The 18,243-nt window shown below is 40.5% G+C and overlaps 1 pseudogene; it reads left to right on the top strand.

The window, feature by feature from the left end:
- The first annotated feature begins 2,287 nt into the window (after positions 1–2,287).
- LOC122710058 lies at positions 2,288–17,681 on the top strand (annotated as a pseudogene).
- The last annotated feature ends 562 nt before the right edge of the window (positions 17,682–18,243 follow it).

Genomic DNA, 18,243 nt, shown 5'->3' with positions numbered 1-18,243 from the left:
TTCAGCCACTCCCTTCCTCACCCTGCCCTCTTTAAAATCCAGTTGCCTCATCCTGCCGCTCCCTCTGTGCCTCTTCTTCTGCAGGGTTTCTGCATCACAAGCCCCCTGTGTCTGCATCTTCTGCCTCTGTGTTGGGTCCCTTTTCCCTCCTGCCCCAGCCTCCTCTGGCTTCTGTAAGTTCCATCTCTCCCTAATACCCTCGTGGTTGCTCTCCTCAGAACACAGAGGGCTGACAGAATGGAGACACTGAACACAGTGACAGTAATGTCAGCAGCTCAGGGGAGAAAAATGAAAAGGGGAAAGAAGGAAAAAAAAGAAAAAAAAACCACACAGGTTTTAATTAGATATCCATGCCACTGACTCACACTTAATATGCAAATTTTTAACCCTTTCATTGTTAAGTGAAATGAGAGTTTTATTTAAATGTAAAAATGGCTGGGAGATGAGGAAGGGTAATTAAGTAGCACAGAAACCAGAAGAAACGTAAGCCTATGCTTCATGACGCCTGTAATAACAGAGGAAAGCAAAAGGATCTGGCTTTATGTAGGGAGTGAGGAGCCATAGCTTAATACAACCCCACTGGTGCTGCTGCTGGTGATGATGACCCATTTGTACCTGTGTGGAGTGGACTCTGGTTCAGAGGTCAGGTCATATCTGACCCTCATAGCAATGGTTTTAAGGAATGGAGGGGGCTGGTTGATTGGCTCCATTGTACAGATGAGAACTAGAGGGCTCAGAAGTTGTAATGGCTTATTCAAGATCTAGTTGGTAAATAGAATCACCTTGGGATCTTTCTCCTACTCTGCGCGGCCAGAATTGGGATCTCAGCACTAATGAAAAAGGCTGGATTACAGAGACGAGGTAAAGAACCTGAGCTATAAAAAGTAATGTTTGTACCTCCATTTGCGGATGACATTTAATTGCAACTTTGGGGAATAAGCCTGGTGGCAGGAAAATTGCTACCCTACCTCAAAGGTTCTTCTCTGTGTTATTATTAGTGCATTGAACCACTGTAGTACTTGAAAAACTATAATCCAAAGCATTCATGGTGGTAGTAATTACCATTACTTCTCCTGCTAGGATGCATTGATCATCTATGCATCATCAGGAAATGTGCATTTCACTGCCTCCACTACTGCATACAATGCTTTAACTATAAGAGCACAAATTTATTAGCAAATAAAATCAAACAATGCATTCAACAGATAAAATGTCCTGAAATTAAGTCCAAGAATAAAAGGTGTGCCAATATTATGTGTGAAGTTATAGAAATTCTTGAAATAATAAATAAAAACTGTACATTTGTATATGATCTTTTAATAACTGAGCTCTCTCTGCAAATTGAGAGGAGTATCATACTTATTGGAAAAACCTAGAGGCGATTGCATGAAAGCAGTAGACAGACACGGGATTCCTATTAAAACTGTCAAAAAAATTCTAACCAATGCAATGAGACAGGAAAATAAATTTAAAAATTACATAAAGAATAAGACAAAAACCATCTTTACTTAAAACTGATAAGATTTTCTATCTTAGTCAGCAAAGGTAATCCATACTTTACTTGAAAAATTGAAGGATATACAGATGTGTTGGATATTTTTTTTTAGCAACCAAGCATGCTAAAGATGAAAAGGTATCTTTTATGTACCCTTGTTAAGGACAAGGAGAGATACCTGGTTCAAAACTGTCTTTGTTTTTAATTTAGAAAAATAATGTACCAAAGTAGAAGACTCAAATGCATCTCTCTTCACTTGTTACTAAAATAAATTATAAAAGTTTAGAAAAAAGTAATGATATATTTTTAGGAAAACTAAGATTGAAGAACAATCTATTTCCTAAAATTAACTAGAAATTGATGCTTCTTATAAGGCAAATTGAGCTGGATTGAATAAATAGAGATATTTTCCAATCATGACAAAACTTATCCTTATGAAACAAGATAACAAAGGAGGAAAGAAAAAAGTATACATCACCTTTACTATCTGTCTCCTTAGATAACAAGCCTTCAACCAAGGGAGGACTGAACAGCCATTACTAATATGGCTAAATGAAAGGATGCACTCGTTAGTTATCTACTGCTTAGTAACAAGTTACCTTAAAACTCAGTGGCTTAACACAGTAAATATTTATAATCTCACACCATTTTTCTAAGTCAGGAATCTAACAGTCGCTTAACTAGGTGGTTCCCACTCAGCGTTTTTCATGAGGCTGATGTCAGGGCATCCCTTGAGGCATCACCTGCAGGCTTGATTGGGGCAGGAGGATCCACTCCCAAGGTGACTCGGTTATGTGCCTGGCAAGTCAGTACTTGATGAGGCAGGACCTGACCACGCGACCTCGGGTTACGGCCGCCTGCGTTCCCTCAGAATCAGCTGTCCAAGAGCGAGGCGAGACAGAGCAAAGGTGTCTGTATGACTCAGCCTTGTGGACCACACGCTGCCTCTCAGGAGTATGCTGCGGCCACAAAGCCAGTGCTCCTGCAATGTGGACCTGAACATTAGACGGAGAGCACCGGGGCCTCTAGGAGGCTAGCTACCATAATAGATTATCTCAGAGAGCACAATGGACTTGCAATACCAGCGCAGCTTCAAAGCCTATCAGCAGACACCTGTTCCTGGACCCTCATTTATGCAACTTCGCCCATCATGACTGCATATCAGAAATTCCAGAGGATGATGAAAGAAGCACCATTTCAATAAAGCAGACAGGTAAGAGGGAGAAGCCAGTGAACTGCTGGGAAATGAACCAAGAGCTTGACACCGCCATATGTATTTCAGGAATAGAACTAAAAGTGCATCCAAACACTAAGGAGACAGTAATACAGGAATTTTGAGGATAAAGATGGTGACCTTTGGGCTTCATACTCAGGAAAGATGCCAAATCACACTTGGTGGCAACTAAAAGGTCTTCCTAGATGTCTGCTCCTTGAAGGATGCTGCGTATGCTTATTACTGTGTTTCCAGCACCTACCGCAGCTGCTGTTGCAAAACAGATTTTCAATAAATATTTATCACATGAAAGAAGAAATATATCCAGAGGCAGAGGGTCAGGGCAAGGAGGTGTCCGCTTACCACAAGATTGTACCATTTTTCTTCCTCTAGGTATGGATGTATGCATGTGTGTTCAGTCCTGTCCAACTCCTTGCAACCCGATGGACTGTCGTAGCCCGCCAGCCTCCTCTGTCCATGGAATTTTCCAGGCAAGGATACCGGAATGGGTTGCCTTTTCCTATGTACCCTTTATTCAGTGTCCCCCAGTAGAAGATTGTACCATTTTTGGAGAGTACATACTGAAAGAATGTTGCAGAAAAGAAAGACACAAGAATTTTAGGAAGGGAGTACTTTAAAAATTGCTTCCATTGTACAACATTGTGTATACACTTAATGCTAATGAAGTATACACTTAAAATGACTAAAATATAAGATTTATGCTATGTATATTTTATAAAAATTAAAACAAAATTTAAAAAGATTTTTTAAAATCTGTCTAGCAACCTCAAAAGATGGCCTCATAAAAGGACTTACGGAGGAAAGCTGAACAATAATGCCATAAGGTCTGAGAAGGAGAGTTAACAAGATGAATTCAGAAGTCCAAGAAGGCAGATAAGGAAAATGAGCAAGGGGGCTTAAAACAACAATGAAATTTAAAATCTACACTGGGCTTAGAACACACGAGATGTGAAACTTCAGAAAACCAAATCAATGATATAAAGTCCAAAGCTGAGAAGCTCTCCCAGGATAAATAGAAAAAGGCAAATAGAAGAATTTAATAAGAAAGAGGGAACCAAAAAAAAGATAATGGATGTGAAGAAAGGGAGTAGAGAGTCAACTTGGGTATAATTAGTGTCCTCAGAACAAACTGCACAGAACCAACAATCGAGCTTTCGGTAAATACTCAGTTCCTTGTGCCTGATAAAGGGAGCCCCAGGCTTCCCTGCTGGCTCAGATGGTAAAGAATCTACCTGCACTGCAGGAGACCCCGGTTCAATCCCCGGGTTGAGAAGATCCCCTGACCCAGAAAATGACAACCCACTCCAGTATTCTCACCTGGAGAATTCCACGGATGGAGAGCCTGGAGGGCTACCTACCGTCCATGGGGTTGCAAAGAGCTGGGCACGACCGAGTGACTAACCCTCTCACTTTTCACAGAAGAGGAGGAATTGAGCACAAGACCCATGTCCACATCTCAGGAAAGAGGTTTAAACCCAAAGATAAAGACAGGAATGTATTCATACCTCGAAGTAGCAAATGAATTAGTCATAAAATTCCAAGACTTGGAAAAGGCCTCAGTGTTTTGCCTTCCAAATGCCAAATATTGATCTAAGGAGACAGTAACACAGGAATTTTGAGGATAAAGATGGTGACCTTTGGGCTTCATACTCAGGAAAGATGCCAAATCACACTTGGTGGCAATAAAAAGGTCTTCCTAGGTATCTGCTCCTTGAAGGATGCTGCGTATGCTTATTACTGTGTTTCCAGCACCTACCGCAGCTGCTGTTGCAAAACAGATTTTCAGTAAATATTTATCACATGAAAGAAGAAATATATCAACAATCGGAAAAGACAGCATTCACACGTCTTTTTGGTGTGCTTGTTAAAACGTATTCTAAACCACTTTGAGAGGAAACAATGGGACAGATTGACAAATGGTACCTACAAGAGACTCATGAAAGGAGTAGTGAGAACTGGATTTTAAAGAGATGAGGCTGCAGAATTGCAATAAATCAGACAATTAAGCTAACTGAAAGTACAAATGTCACAATATACATAGTCCTGGATTATGAGTTCAAAATGTGACTTTGATAAAGCCTCAGAGTGTTGAGGCAGGATGAGGTTGGCAGGGGGGGGGGTGGGGTGGGGTGGGGGGGCGGCCCCTTCAATTCTTGTCTCAAATAGGAGCACGGAAGAATGCATTTTGCTTGGCCTGAATAATTAGTCACATAGGTTAAAAACACTTCTGGGAAACCTACATGTAAGCACCAGGATGAATAGAAGCATGAAATATTCATTTCACAAAAACTATAGAGGATAAAAGGGGGAAAATGTATTTCAAAGAGCACAAAGTATAAAACATAGAGACTACTAGATAGAACAAAAGCAGAAAACAAAAAGATGACAAGGAAAAACACATCAGTTCTAATAATACCTGCAAGTAGGTTAAACTCCCTATTAAGAAGAAAGGCTCAGAGTGGATTAAAAAAAAGAAGAAAGCACAATACATTTCAGTTCTGTTTATAAAAGATATATCTAATCAGAATAATACAAGTGTTTCTTCTAAAGATGAGCAAATGACTTTTAGTATTAAAAATCAAAGTAATAAATATAATATTAATGTCAGATACTGTTGAATGCAAGATTAAAAACATTAAATTCTGAAAAAGGGTCACTTATATAAAGGGAACAACTCATAGGGAAGCTTTAATTATTTTTAAACCTCATTCATGAGATATATAAAGCAAAAAATATTGGAAATGCATGAAAACATAATATTAAAATCTGGTAGTATTCACTTTTAGGATTTGAAATAGCTCAGCTGAAATCCTACCACCTCCACTGGCTTTGTTTGTAGTGATGCTTTCTAAGGCCCACTTGACTTTGGACTCCAGGATGTCTGGCTCTAGGTGAATGAACACACCATCGTGGTTATCTGGGTCATTAAGATACTTTTGTATAATTCTTCTGTGTATTCTTGCCACCTTTTCTTAATATCTTCTGCTTCTATCAGGTCCATACCATTTCTGTCCTTTATTGAGCCTACCTTTGCATGAAATCTTCCCTTGGTATCTCTCATTTTCTTGAAGAGATCTGTAGTCTTTCCCATTCTATTGTTTTCCACTATCTCTTTGCATTGTTCAGTGAGGAAGGCTTTCTTATTCTACATTTTGGCTATAGTGAATAATGCTGCAGTGAAGCGTAGTGTCTTAATTTCTGTTTAAGGCCATTTTCAGTTCTTTGCAGTAAATACCTAGGAGTGGAATTAGTGGGTTGTATGATAATCCACTGGTTAGCTTTTTGAAGAAGCATCAAACTATTTTTCACAGAGGCTACACCATACTATATCCCACCAGCAATGTGTAAGTTTTCCAATTTCTCCACATTCTACCCATGATTATCTTTTTAATGTTTGTATTGGTTATTTGTGTATCTTCTTTGGGGCTCCCCAGGTGCCCCAGAGGTAGAGAGTCTGCTTGCCAGTGCAGGAGATGCAAGTGACTTGGTTTCGATCCCAGTGTTTGAAAGATCCACTGGAGAAGGAAATAGTAACCCACTTCAGTATTCTTGCCTGAAAAATTTCATGAACAGAAGAGCTTGGTGGCTAGGGGTCACAAGGAATCAGAGAGCTGAGTGACTGGGGTTACACGCATATTCTCCATGGAGAACTGTCTATTCAAGTCCTTTGCCCTGTTTTTGGCTGTGCCCCAAGGCTCGCAGAATCTTATTTCCCTGACCAATGGTTGAACTTGGGCCCAGGCCCTTGGCAGTGAAAGACTACCAGGGAATTCCCACCTTTGTTCATGTTTAGTGAAGTTGTTTGTCCCTTTTTTGTTGATTTCTGTTGATGAGTAGATGTCGTGATATTAAATCCTTATCAAGTTATATAATTTGCAAATATTTTCTCTCACTCTGGAGATTATCTCTTTCCTTTCTTGATAATGCCCTTTAATGTACAAAGATTTTAATTAAGATGAAATTCAACTTATTTTTATTTGTTTTTTTTTTTACTTGTTTTTGGTGTTATATCTAAGCTTCCATCAACAAGTCAGGTTGTGTGCATTTATTTTGTTTCCTTCAAGAGTTTTATGGTTTTAGCTGCAATATTTAGGTGGTTGTGATTTTTAATCATAGTTGTATATGATGTGAAGTAGGGGTCCAAGTTCATTCTTGTACATGTGGAAATCCAGTCATCCAAGTGCCATTTGTTGAAGAGACTGCTCTTTCCCAGTTGATTGGATTTGGCATCCTTGTCAAAAATCAATGGGCTGTAGATATATGGATTTATTTCTAGAGGCTCAGTTCTACTCCATTGGTCTATATGTCCGTCCATATACTAGAACCACTCTGTTTTAAATACTGTAGCTTTGTTACATTTTTGAAATCTGGAAATCTCATTTGTCCATTTCTTTTTTCTTTTTAAGGTTATTCTGGAATATCCAGGGCTCCTTTAATTCCATATGAATCTGAATGTTGACCTATACATTTCTGAAAAAAAAAAGCTGTTGAAATTTTGGTAGAGATTGTGATTAATGTGTAGATCACCTTAGGCGAGGTTGTCATTTTTGACAATATTAAGTCTTCCTCCCCATGGACTGTGAAAGTCTTTCCGTTAATTTAGGTCTTCTTTAGTTTCTTTCACCAATGTTTGGTAGTTTTCCATGTACCAGACTTTCACTTCTTTGGTTAACTGTGTTCTTAAGTACTTCATTATTTTAAACACTAAAGGAAATCACGTTCTTCATTTCTTTTTGGTATTGTTCTTTGCAGATGGATAGAAACAACTGAATCCTGTGTGTTGATCTTGTATGTTGCAGCTTTACTGAATTTGTTTACTAACTTGAGTAGCTTCCTTTGGATTCACTGGAGTTTTCATACATATGATCATATAATCTGTAAAAAGATATAGTTAAAATTCTTGCTTTCCAGTTTGAATTTCTTTAATTTCAACGTCCTATCTGATTAGCACTTCTAGTACATCTTTGAATATCACTGATGAAAGTGGGCATCTTTATCTTGTTCCTGATCTTAGAGGGAAAGATTTCTTTTCCTCACCATTGAGTATAATGCTAGCTGTGCAGTTTTCATAATTGCCTTTATAATTTTGAGGAACTTTCCCTCCATTCCTTGTTTTTGAGAGTTTATATCATGAAAAGACATTGAGTTTTGTCAAGAGCCTTTTCTGTACCTTTTGAGAGATTCATATGGTTTTTTATCCTTTGTTCTGAAAGTGTGCTGTATTACATTGATACTCTCATGTTGAACCACTCTTCCATTCCTGGGTAAATTCCACATGGTCATGATGTATACTCCTTTTAATATGCTTATTGAATTGTGTTTGCTTGAATTTTGTTGAGGATGTTTGTATCCATATTTATAAGAAGTATTATCTGTAGCTTCCTTGTGATATCTTAGTCCGAATTGGTATCAGTGTAACAGGGCCTCATCAAAAGAGTTAGAAGTGTTCCCTTCCTTTCAGTTTTTTTCAAATAGTCTTTGTTTTCTGTTATCAGTATAGGCACTCCTAGCCTCTTCTGGTTAGTATTCATGGGGAGTATTTATTTCATTCCTCTTATCTATCAATCTATTTAAGTCTTTGGATCTAAAGGGAATCTCTTGTAAATAGCATATAGTTGAATCATGCTGTTTTACCCATTCGGACAGTATCTGCCTTTTGATTGGAAAGTTTAATCTGTTTAGATTTAAAATAATTGCTGACAAGGAAGGACTTCCTTCTATTGTTTGGGTGTTTATATTATGTATATATTATAGCTTATTATCCTTCATTTCATCCATTGATGCCTTTTTTGGGGGCAAACCCAGGCCCCAGCAGTGAAAGCACCAAGGAGTCCTAACCACTGGACTACCAGGGAACTCCTGATTTATGCTTTCTTCAATGTGTAGTTTCTGTTTTTCTAGTGAGCTGTTTCGATTGGTCATTTTGCTGCCAGTGATGCCCAAGTCCGCCTGAGCAGTGGAATCACATGTACAAATTTTTAGACACATGGATTCTGCAACTTCTCTACAAACTGTAGATCAGAGTCTGCAGAGCTATGTTCCAGGATTGCACGAATCTAAAGTTCTAAGATTCTCCTAAGTCATTCTGATAAACTGCTTAACCAAAGTCCTTCCTAGGGACTAGGAAATCTGCAATTGTTTTCACTAGTGTTCTATATACACGTCTTCCCTTCCATTGCCTATTGAACATTAAAATAAAGGTCATTTAGAGAGTCAACACAGCAACTAGTCGAAGTCAAATAATCCCTCTAGCCAACAATATACTTCACTCCCCCCATCCTCTGAAAAATTTATAGCAACAATCCAGAAACCTGAAAGAGGGAATAGAGATAAAAATGTTATATGTAGCTTCTATCCTGTTAATCTTTCTGATTTCAAGGTTCATCTGTGGTACTTTTATCTTAAACTCCTGTAAACCAAGGTTGTTGCTTTAAGAAAGTACTGGTTGTAATAAAATTTTTTTTCTGTAATCAAAACAAAATACTGTGTGTGTGTGTGTGTGTGTGTGTGTGTGTGTTGATTTGAGGACCTGAGTTTAACTGATAACACCAGCAGATTGAGAAAAAGTGAAATACAGACACACATAGCTGTTTTAATAAGAGGAAAATTTAGTTATTTTAATGTGGCCTTGCACGAACAAGGTCTTAGTTATATTCTTGCTCTTTGGGAATCAGTAGCTCCACTTCCATAGTTGACTTTGCCAGTCTTCAAACCAAACTTAGTTTCGCTCTTCTACTAAAAGTTTCTAGAGGCAGTTATCAGTCATTTGTTTTGAAGAAGTTAGCAGTGAAGTAAAACAGAAACCTAGAGGTTGTTGTCAATATTTTAAGATGGAAAGTTGTGCTTCTTGGGGAGTTAAAGTATTAAATCCAGTCTTTTTAAAATGCTGTGTATATATTCCCATTTTTGTTGGTCCAACCAAGAAACAGGCATAAGGTGTTATTCAAAATGGAGTACATGTTACTTTTTTTTTTTTTTCCCCATAATTGGTAGTCACCTTTCTGGGGCTTCCCCGGTGGCTCAGTGGTAAAGAATCCACCTGCAATGCAGGAGACGCAGGAGATGCAGGTTTGATCCCTGGGTGGGGAATATACCCTAGAGGGAGGGCATGGAAACCTACCCCACTAATTGTGCCTGGAGATTGCCATGGACAGAGGAGCCTAGTGGGCTAGGGTCCACAGGGTCACAAACAGTCGGACATGACTGAATCTACTGAGCACACACACACACACAGCCTCTCTTCTAGAACACACATCTCTAGCAGAGGAGACCCACAGAAATCTTTTAGAAGAAGGCTTTCATTCTTTTTGTTAGCCACAGTATATATTAAACCAGCTTTGACATACAGGAGATATTTAGGATTGTGTTTATGGCTAACTGGACTCATAAGTGGGTGAGAAGATACCTAGCCATGGGCACTTTCATACTGCTTACTTCCATTCACGCTCCTTTGAAGATCAGAGTGGAATTAGCTCTTTGCAATGCTTTAGTATATCTTTGTGGTTTTGAGAAGTCCAGTTGGTGGATTCATGTTTGGCTCGCTGCATAAGAACCAACCAGTATAGTTTGGTAACAGCACAGATTCCCAACTTTTCTGTCCACGCCTCCCGCCTCCCCATCTTCTGTTCAGTTGGTCTGGGTCAGTGCCTGGAAATTAAAGTTCTCCAGCAGGCAGCTATGGGAAATATTCTGCAAGAGGCCTCTGAAAAGGTGTTCAAGTCAAGAAAGTTATGAATTGCTGGAATTTCAGTATGGAAGCTACCACCACAAGTTCCATGACTTTTCCCTCCAAATTTACAGGTGTGACTGTATATGAAACAAAATGTGGGCCACAGCCTTTGGAGTCATTTCTGCTGCCTTGGCAGTGGTGAGTTGCTTTGGCCTGATGTTGTACATTGGAGTGCCACTTGTGATCATAGTTGCAAATTCACCATTTCTTATTCTAGGTGAGTAAAACAAAGCATGAGGCTGCACACTGTGTATGTGGGGGTGTGGGGTGGGGAAAGGAAGGGTATTGTGTTAGATTAGGCAAAATAGTTATATATAGGTGACTCTACAGATCCAAAATGAGGAATCAGGAGAAAAAGAAAATCAAATGGAATTATGTGCCTTTCAGTTCCGTTCAGTTCAGTTCAGTCTCTCAGTCGTGTCCAACTCTTTGTGACCCCATGGACTGCAGCACGCCAGGCCTCCCTGTCATCACCCACTCCCAGAATTTACCCAAACTCATGTCCATTCAGTCGGTGATGGCGTCCAACCATCTCATCCTCTGTCTTATGTGCTTTTAAGAGTTGGAAAAATCTAGTACCCCAAATGGAAAACACAGACCAGGGACATGAACAAGTAGTTCACACACACACACACACCCATGCACAAACACACACAGCATCCAAAACACTAGTTATTGAAAATATAAGAAAGAAACATTTGATCTTTCCATTAATCAAGGGATGCAAATTAAACAAAAAGTGAGACACCTTGTCTTTTTATTAGATTAATGAATATTACAGCAAGACTGAAGGTTTGGGGCAGGTTGTATGCAAATAAACACACATTCTGCTGAGGGAAATTTGTAAATTGGTACACGTTTAAAATATAACTTTGCAACAAATCAAAAGACTTAAACATTTAAAGTGGAATCTGACCTGCCAACTCCACTTCTGGGAATTCGTCCCAATTATTGGACAGGTGCTCACAAAATAGAATAAGGATGTTCATTTCAGTGTGATTTAGAATAGGAAAAAAACAAGAACAGGCTAATTGTATGACAGCTTACGGTGAATGATGTTGGATTTGTGATCTCCAAAGAAGAATATTTAGCTTCTTCTCCACCAGGGACTAGGCTTGATCACTCAAGAGCTTCTGTGTAGCAGAGCTTTGTTAAAGTATAAAAAGGGACAGAGAAAACTTCTGACATAGACATCAGAAGGGGAGGCAAAGTGCCCCCCTAGCTAGTCTTATCAAGGCCTTATATACTTTTCTCAGACCCACTCTCACAAAATACATCTTAAGTGAACAAGATTAGAATGAACAATAGAAAGATCTGACCAGACCCACTCCCATAATATACATTTTAAGATGACAAGATCAGTGAGAAGGTTCTTGTTAAGGAGAAACATGTCCTCAAGCAAGATGCATTGTTATATTCACTAAGACAAAGCAATGTAGAAAAGACCGTTTGTCATTTTCTCCTTGGGAGCCTCAGATCCCTTTCTCCTTCTTAAGGGCTCTGGACTCCTTTCTCCTCCTCGGGGACCCTGGTCGTCTTATCAACCTACCTAGGAATTGACTTTCTCATTCCCCCCATTTCTTTAAGGAGGATCATGTTGCCAAGGGAAAGGGCCATCGTTTTCATTCCATAACTACGTCCTGCTGTTGAGGGGCATTGTCCCTAAGTTGTTGAGGCAATATATTCTCCTAACTGTCATATTGAGGGTCTCTGCTCCAGCAGCCCTGAGTAATAGTTGGAGGAGGCTGCAGCACTTGTAGGAGCCTGGACAACCATTTGTAACTTAGAAGCTTACAGATAGTTAGAAACAAACCCCATTTTACAGTTACAGATGTAAGGCAAAATACCCATCAAACCAAGTTAAAACATAATCAAAATTAAAAGTCACATTATATCCATAGTTACATCAGTCCATTTTAGGGTTGTTAGATGTCATCAGATCAAGACGAGACATCATATACAATTGCTGTCAGTGCAGGTATTTGCAGAGCTGAAGAAAGTCCTTTCCTTGAAGTGGAGAAACCCACCATGCAATGCCTTTCCCTGACAAGAAGGTTGAAAAGTTGAAAGCTGAGGCACATAGTTAATTCTAAGGTTTCCGGATCTATGACAATATCTGTGCACGAAAACAGTCTCATAGAGACAGTCCCTTCTTCTTAGAGGCAGTTCAAGCCCTCGTTGAAGTCATGGGTAAAACTTTAAACCAACTGTCCTGGGTTTCCTGAGTTAGCTTACATGGATGTCCTTTAATAACGGCATTAGCCTTCTCAAGCTTTCCTGAAGATTGGGGTCTCCAGGAACAGGGTATGTAATATTCTATTCCTAGAACTTTTGACACCCCTTGAGTTACAGTAACTTTAAGACAGAACATTGTTGCTCTGAACTTTAGAGTTTAAGATCCCACTTACATCATGAGAAGCCAGTACAGTAAGGTTTCGCCCATTCCTTAACCTCAGGATTTAGTGAATACTGCTTTTGATGTGAAAATAGGTGAGGGGTTTTGAGCTTGATAACAACAGCAACAGCATTTTGTGCTCAATCCACAGTTTTTCCACCAGCCCATACTCTAGGATTTACATTTTGTTCACTTAAAAGAAGAAGGCTCCATATTCGTGAAAACAGAGGCCTGGACCATGTTCAGTATATGCCTTCCTTTAAGGGGTGAGGGAGACTCCAGCTCCATCAGAACCTCGTGAGAAAAACAGCACGGAGCCCCAGTTGCAGCTTAAAAGATGACTGAAATAATAACATTTGGCTCATCCTGACAGTCCCATTACAGTAGTGGGTCAGGAGGAAAGCAGACGAGGGGCTTCAGTGAGCACAGAGAAAGTTGCCCCAGTGTCCAAAAGAAAATCAATCGATTGCCCCCCCCCCAGAGTTATAAATCCCCAGGGTTCCACAGGTGTAATTAGAATGGGAGCTCGTGTAGGGACCCCCAGGAATTTTCAGTCCCGATTGCCTTGAGAGTCCAACCCCTGGGGCTTATGTCTCAGAGGGTAATCTCTCCTCAGGCGTGGTCATTTTATAGACCGGACATGGAGCCAGGTGCATCTTAGATGCTTGAGGGCAATCCAGCTTGAGATGCCTCTCCTTTCCACTATAATAACCAGTCCACCCCTTTTCACCTGGGTTACTCAGGGCACTTTTCCTCAGTCTGTTTCAGAGTGGCTCTAACAGCCATTGTTGGGGCTTCATTCTTTTGCCAGGTTTTTCTTTCTTTTTTTTTTTTTTTCCCTACTTTCCTCCCCGTATTCTTTACCATGATATACCATCTGAGCCAGCTGTAACAGTATTTTAAAGACTGATTTGGTCCAAACGCTTGTTTCCATAACTTATGGCAGATACGTGGAGCTGACTGAGTGAGAAATCTATCTTTCAGATTATTCCTCCCTCTGTACTTTTGGGATCAAAGTCAGTAAACTTGTGGAGAGCCTCTTGTAGCCTATCTAGGAATTTATCAGGAGCTTTCTTCTCTCCCTGTTCTGTGTCAGCCAACTTAGCATAGTTTAAAGTCTTAGTGTGCACTCGCTTGAGTCCTTCAAGAATACACCTGGCAAAGTTGTTCTGATCCCACCTTCGTTTAGGCATGCTATAGTCACAGTCTGGCTCATCATGGGAACTGCTTGGCTCCCAGGAGGGAGGAGGGCTATTTTGTGTTCCCTCCTTCCCCGTGTCTCATGCTTAAGCCATTCATCTCCAAAAGTAGTAGCTTCTCCCAAAACTCGAGTTCTCGAGTCAGGAGTCGGCATCTGTCCCAAGACATACGTTACATCTCTCCAAGTAAGGCCACAAAGTTAGTCCTGTAAAGGCTTCTATGAATTGGGACTGTTTCAGTTTCTACTGAGACTGAGGCAGACCTTTCTGGAAGGGTGCCCTGACTCAGCCTGTTTAGTTGGGAGCCCCAGATACAGGGACAAAGTAAGAGAAGAGGAGGCAGCTGAAGGCTTCGCACCAAAATCTGCACTCTTAGGACATAAGTCTGGCATGTCTCGCAGCGAGATACAGAGCAGCACATATGGCACTTCTACCCATTTCTCCTATTTTCTGCAGAACTGATCTAATTGTAAAATAATGCTATAATTGAGACCCTTGAGCCGACCAGTCTTCCCCATCTTCCAAAGGATACCATGGTCATTCGGTATCAAAGAAAAAGATCAGGCATGTCTTTTTTAAACTCTGGGAATCAAATTTATCCCCATTTTGAAAAAAAACATTTTAAAGAGGTGGTTCTGGATCCGCTAGCTCCCATCTGGAAGAGAGAAAAAAGCAGCATCCACAGTCGTGGCTTCTTTCCACTGGAGGTGTCCCTCCCTGCTCTAGATGGGGCTGTAGACAGACGTTCCACCGAAGCTTTCCTTCCCTGGTTGGACTTAGTCTGTCCCTTACCGACACAGGTGACTTATCTGTCCCTCCCAGTTCAACCACCAAGGTGGGGTGGAGATGCACCAGGGTAGACCTGATGGCATCCCAGACTGATGTCCAGTTCCTCACCATTAAGACCTTTGTCTGATATTCGTTCCTCCTCTGATGTCACCTGGGGTGGAGCAGAGTAGCTTTCCTGGAATGTTTCCCACGCTAGTTTTCTAGGGGAAGCATCCATGTTCCATGTGCCTGTGCACATTCCCGAGTACAGTCCTGACCACAATAGAAGCTTTGAGTTATAAAGAGATGAACAAAAAATCCAAGATGTCTCTTCTGAGTGTCACCACACCAGTATATGTGATAGCAAAAGGGGGAGTGGAGGGTCAGCCAGTGAGGAAAAAGGGATTTTGGTCCTCAAGTTACTAGGGCCAATCCGTCCAGTTCATTCCCACAGATTTCACAAAAGGAGTATCTAGGGAGTTGAGACACAAGCTGTTGGAGAGCTTTCTCTGGTCTGCTAAGAGCTAGCACTACCAAAGGAAGCCCACCACAATTCCAAGCTGACCGGATCCTGAAATTCCTGATCTGTGTATTCAAAAATCTCATGGTCACCAGCAAGGCTTCTACCCACATAGATCAGAGGCACAGCCATGACAAAGACTTACTTTTAGGACTCTGGACCCTGAGGCAGCCAGCCAAGAGAATGACCTCTAGCCTGAGAAACATTCCTGGAACTAGAGCTCCGCCTTGCTCCCAAACGTGCTCTTGTAACTTCCAGCTCCTAGCAAGGCTAGGCGCTTCCATCCATATAGTTTGAGGTCTAAGTAAAAGTACAGAGTAATGGCATGGATCACAAGTCCCTTGAAAGTTTATGATCCGCCAGGTTAGGTTAGTAGTTCTAATTCCCCGGGCAATAATGGAACGGTCAAAGAGACCAGGGAAAGGTGACCGAGAAAGGAAAATTTGGTCCAGGCGCATCACCCATTTCTGGCCCTTCCCCTCGCAGGGATGTTGGGTGTCTCTTGGCTTTGGGAAGTCGGTATATAAACCCTGACAAGGCTTCCATTTTGGGGTCTGGCTTCAGTCATTATAAGGCACCACAAAACCCCAGTGCAGGACTCATCACTTGCTTTGCACAGGACATGTCACTCATTCACACAAGCACACTGCAAGATCAGTGAGACCTTGACAGGCAAAGAAAACCGTTTGAGTTGATCTTGTTAATTTTAAAGGGATGTTTAAAAAATGCGGAGACTCTGTCTCTTTCTCTAACAGGTGTTGGAGTCGGTGACATGCTTATCGATTTATGCCTGCCAGAAGACCAGCCTCACGGATAGTATAAGCGAGCGAATGTCCAATGTCTATTCAAAAGTGGCAGTATCCATTACAAGCACCACCATCACCAGTGTCCTGACCTTCTATAAAGGAATTATGACCTCTTTCATAATAATAAAGAGAACCCGACCTCTTTCAGGTCCATACAATACTTTTGCATTTATATAGGAGCAATCCTGCTCCCTTGTTATTTTCATATCATCATCTGTTTTGGAGCATTTATGGCCATGGATGGTAAAAGAGAAGTAGTCTGTCTATGGTGGCTGAAGAAGCAGGAAACTCCTGACCAAAAATGTTCCTCGTTAAAAAAGTCCTTTTGCCTCCCAGGTAATTTTCTCCAAGATGAACATAAAGCTGATATCCATCCAATGAATCTATTCCTTTTTCAATTTATTTTTCATTGAAGGGTAATTGCTTTACAGAATTTTGTTGTTTTCTGTCAAGCCTCAACATGAGTCAGCCATATGTATACAAATATCACCTCCCTTTTGAAACTCCCTCCCAATCCCACCCCTCTAGGTTGATTCAGAGCCCCTGTTTGAGTTTCCTGAGCCATTCAGCAAATTCCTGTTGGGTTAGGGTTAGGGTTAGGAATCCCGTGGATTTGTTCTTTGGAGAATATTTTAGTCCTTTTCTCACAAGCACCGAGTCCAAGATTTTTGCAGTGCTCCTATACTTGGTACATCATAAGTAGTATATATGGGTGTTTCTGAGTGCAAGAAGGTTTAGACCTCCGAAATTTGGCAAGTGACGACTCCTACACCACACAATATTGTAATGTAGAAGAAGACTATTTTTCAAGTTATGGTCCCAGGGTTATGGTTATCATTACTGAGATTCTTGACTACTGGGATAAAGGCAGATTCTTGACTACTAGGCAACAATTGGAAAAATGTCTGGCAGATTTTGAAAACAGTGAGTATGTATATAAAAATCTTACAGAGTTTTGGTTATGAGAATATATATAATATATGGAAAACCTCCATCAAGATATATGATAAGACAGCCCTTCTAAGCAATAAATGCATTTTTTAAAAGGAATTTCCACTTTTTCTGTATAACATTAATATTACATCATCACGGGAAATCATTGGTTCCCAGGCCTTCATTCAAACCATGAGTATGTCTTCTTCAACCAATAAGAAACTGATGTTACACCAGTTCCGAGACATGGCCAAGAAGTGTGAAGTTCCCCTAATGGTATACAACCAGGTTTTCATATATTTGGATCAGTATTCTGCAATATTAGAAAACACTGTTCAAAATGTGACTGTTGCATCAACAGCAATGCTCATTGTTTCCTTATTGTTAATTCCTCATCCCCTGTATTCCTTGTAGGTAACTTTTGCAATTGCTTCTGTGATTATGGGCCTCATGGGTTATATGGCCTTCTGGAATGTCAATCTCGATTCCATAACCATGATTAATCTTGTCATTTGTATAGGGTTTTCCTTTGACTTTTCTGCTCACATTTGTTATGTGTTTGTTTCCAGGTCAGAGCCCTCAGTCAACTGAAAAACCATTGAGGCATTGTATCTGCTAGGCCACCTGGTGTTACAAAGTGCATTGTCAACAATAATAGGTGTGTGTGCCCTGTCGGCAGCTAAAGCATACATCTTCAGGACATTTGTAAAGATTGTTTCTTGTGGTGGTATTTGGAGCTGCTTGTGGGCTAATTTGTATCCCAGTATTATTAACTGTTTTCTGAAAGTTAGTTTGCACAACCACTAACAAATCAGAGACCAATTATAGAATTCCTGATTAGCCCAACCCAATCTGATGAAAATGCACCATTAAGAATAGTCAATAATCTAAAAGCAAAGGCATCTTTCCTTGGCTTTGAAATACCGTTTTAAAATGTTATTTAAAATATCCCGAGAGAGGAGAGAGCAAGATGGCGGAGGAGAGGTGGACGTGGAGTACATCTCTCTCCACAGATACATCAGCAATATACCTTCAGACACAGAAGTGCATGCAGAACACCAGCTGAGAGTGGATAGGAGTACCTGGCCAGTGGAAAAGAATACATAGAACCATGCAAAACTCTGTAGGATGAAGGAACCAGGGGGCAAAACAGGAGTGGGAGAT

This window comes from Cervus elaphus, chromosome 16 (assembly GCF_910594005.1).
Source record: "Cervus elaphus chromosome 16, mCerEla1.1, whole genome shotgun sequence".
NCBI lineage: Eukaryota > Metazoa > Chordata > Mammalia > Artiodactyla > Cervidae > Cervus > Cervus elaphus.
This window is presented reverse-complemented; position numbering and strand designations above follow the sequence as displayed.